Genomic DNA, 3,497 nt, shown 5'->3' on the forward strand with positions numbered 1-3,497 from the left:
GAGAACTACACACCCGTCAACGCTCCCCGGGCCGAAATCCTGATGGAAATCGAGGGTCGGGACTTCTTCCGACCCCCGCCTCCTATGCGAGACACGGGATTCCCCCGGAATCCCAGGAAGTATTGCCGCTTCCACCGAGATCGTGGGCACGACACGGAGGACTGCTACCAACTCCGGGATGAGATAGAAGCGCTCATCCGACGGGGAGTACTCAACCAGTTCGTGAGGAACCGACCTGAGGAAAGGAGGCCGGCGGAGAATGTCGCACCAACCGAAAATCCGCACGACAACAGGCCCATCGCCGGCACCATCAACATGATCGGGCGGGCCTCGGCAGGGACGGCCGCCCTGGAAGCACCCCCGAAGCGCCCACGTACTGGTGAAGTCATCTCGTTCTCGGATGAGGATTTAGAAGGGGTCGAAACCCCCCATGATGACGCTGTGGTCATCTCTATGATTGTAAATAGGTTCGATGTAAAGCGTGTCCTAGTTGACAATGGAAGCTCAGCCAACATTTTGTATTATCATGCCTACCAAAAAATGGGATTTGACAGAAGGGCATCTCCGGAGAGTCAATGCCCCGTTGGTTGGGTTTACCGGAGATGCAGTCCCGGTTGAAGGTGAGGCTAGCTTCCTTGTCACAGTCGGCCTCGCCCCCCAGGAGAGCACAGTGAGGATGGACCTCCTGGTGGTCCGTCTGTCCTCGGTCTACAACGCCATCCTTGGGCGCCCAGGGCTAAATGCCCTTCGAGCCGTGGTTTCAACTCGCCATTTGCTCATGCGGTTCCCCACCGACCAAGGAGTAGGCGAGGTCCGCGGAGACCAGCTGGTCGCCAAGCAATGCTACATGGCGGCCCACCCAGTAAAGCAACCAGCCGAGGCGCCGGACCACCCGATGGGCCCTTCGCTGCCCATAGAAACCCTCGATGCGAGGGACACCCTCTGGAAGAAGCAAGTAGAGCCCGGTGAGCTCCTTATTCAAATCCCACTACAAGAAAATTTTTCCGAGCTAACTGTGCAGGTCGGCTCCGGCCTCGGCGCCCGCGAGAGGGATTGCCTCGTCAGCTTCCTGCGGGACAATGCTGACGTCTTCGCCTGGTCGCCCGCGGACGTGCCAGGAATTGACCCTGAGGTCATGGTCCACCGACTCCAGGTGAGACCGACCAGCAGGCCTGTAAAGCAGAAGAAAAGAGGCTCCGCCCCGGAACGACAACGAGCTGCGGCTGAGGAGGTGGACAAACTCCTCGGGGCCGGCTTCATCCGGGAGGTCTCCTACCCGGACTGGCTCGCCAACGTAGTCCTCGTAAAGAAGGCCAATGGGAAGTGGCGTATGTGCGTGGACTATACCGACATGAACAAGGCCTGCCCGAAAGACAGCTTTTCCCTTCCGAGCATCGACCAACTCGTCGACTCCACTTCAGGACACCAGCTGCTAACCTTTATGGACGCCTTTTCAGGGTACAATCAAATCCGAATGGCGCCAGAAGACGAGGAGAAGACGGCCTTCATCACCGACAAGGGCACCTACTGCTACAAGGTGATGCCCTTTGGCCTGAAAAACGCTGGGGCCACATATCAGAGACTGGTCAGCCAAATTTTTAAAGACCAGATCGGCCGGAACATGGAAGTCTATGTGGACGACATGCTGGTAAAGAGCCGAGCGGCAGAACACCACATAGCCGATCTCAACGAGACATTCGCCAAGCTCAGAAGATATCAAATGAAACTCAACCCGGCGAAGTGCGCGTTTGGGGTCACCTCGGGCAAGTTCCTGGGTTTCATAGTGACCCAGCGCGGAGTTGAAGCCAACCCGGAGAAAATCCGGGCACTGCAAGAGATGTCGCCCCCAAAGACTGTTAAGGAGGTGCAACGGCTCGCGGGGCGGGTTGCCGCCCTGGGAAGGTTCGTCTCTCGGTCAGCCGAGCGATGCCTCCCCTTCTTCAAGAGCCTTAAACGGCCGAAAGACTTCCGGTGGACAGAAGAATGCCAGCAGGCCTTTGAGGAGCTTCGGAGCCTTCTGGCCTCTCCCCCGCTGCTCACCAAGCCCCAGAAAGGCGAGGTCCTTTACTTATATCTGGCTGTCTCCCCAGCTGCAGTAAGCTCAGTCCTCGTCCGGGAAGAGGACAAGCTCCAAAAGCCGGTCTATTACACCAGCCGGGTTCTCAGGGATCCTGAGACCCGATATTCTAAACTTGAGAAGACCATCTTCGCTCTCATCATCTCGGCTCGGAGACTCAGGCCTTACTTCCAAGCCCACACGATAGCTATATTGACCGACCAGCCTATGAAGCAAAAACTGCAGAGGTCGGATCGTGCGGGGAGGATCGCCAAATGGGCGGTCGAGCTCGGAGAATTCGACCTCGAATATCGGCCCAGGCCGGCTATCAAAGCTCAGATACTCGCCGACTTCATCGTGGAGTGCACCCTTCCGGACGACCCCGAGAGGCCACCCGAATCCTTAGAGGAGGCCCCGAGGCAGCCATGGGTCCTGCACTCGGACGGGTCTTCGACCTCGGAGGGTAGCGGGGCCGGACTCATCCTCACCAGTCCAGACGGAGTGGTGGCAGAGCAAGCTTTGCGCCTCGAATTCTCGGCCTCAAACAATGAGGCCGAGTATGAGGCTCTCATCGCCGGGCTCAAGCTGGCAAAAGAACTAAAAGTGGAAGACCTGACGGCCTTCAGCGACTCCCAGCTGGTAGTGAACCAGGTCCAAGGAGACTTCGAAGCTAAAGAGCCATCCATGCAAAAGTATCTCCAAAAGGTGCGGGAACTCATATCTGCCCTGAATTCTTTCAATATTCAATACATCCCCAGAGCGGAAAACCTCAGGGCAGACCAGCTATCCAAATTGGCAACCTCCCGCATGAGCGAGCTTCCCAAGGGAACAGCGCTCGAGTATCTTCGGATCCCCAGCACGGAGGAACCCGAGCCCACCATGTGCATCGACTCCGAGCCAAGCTGGATCGATGGGCTCGTCTGCTACCTTCAGGACGGAACCCTACCTCACGACGAGACGGAAGCTCGCCGAATCAAGCGCCAGGCCCCCCGGTATGTCTTATACGAGAATAGACTCTACCGGCGATCATTTACTTCTCCCCTCCTCAGATGCCTCCGCCCCTCCGAGGCGGACTATGCCCTCCGAGAGGTCCATGAAGGGATCTGCGGAAATCACCTGGGGGGTCGGGCATTAGCCCATAAGGTCCTGCGACAAGGATATTATTGGCCCACACTCCAGAAGGATGCAACGGATTTCGTCCGGAAGTGCGATCGGTGCCAGCGAAACGCCAATGTCCAGCGCCGACCTTCAGCTCTGCTGACCTCCATCATCGCCCCCTGGCCGTTTGCCCAATGGAGGATCGACATCCTGGGGCCCTTTCCCCTGGCCCCCGGACAGAGAAAGTTCCTGGTCGTCTCCATCGACTACTTCACCAAATGGGTCGAGGCCGAACCCGTCGCCCGGATCACCGAGCAAAAGATGCGAGACTTCGTGTGGAAGT

This window comes from Phoenix dactylifera, chromosome 1 (assembly GCF_009389715.1).
Source record: "Phoenix dactylifera cultivar Barhee BC4 chromosome 1, palm_55x_up_171113_PBpolish2nd_filt_p, whole genome shotgun sequence".
Lineage (NCBI taxonomy): Eukaryota > Viridiplantae > Streptophyta > Magnoliopsida > Arecales > Arecaceae > Phoenix > Phoenix dactylifera.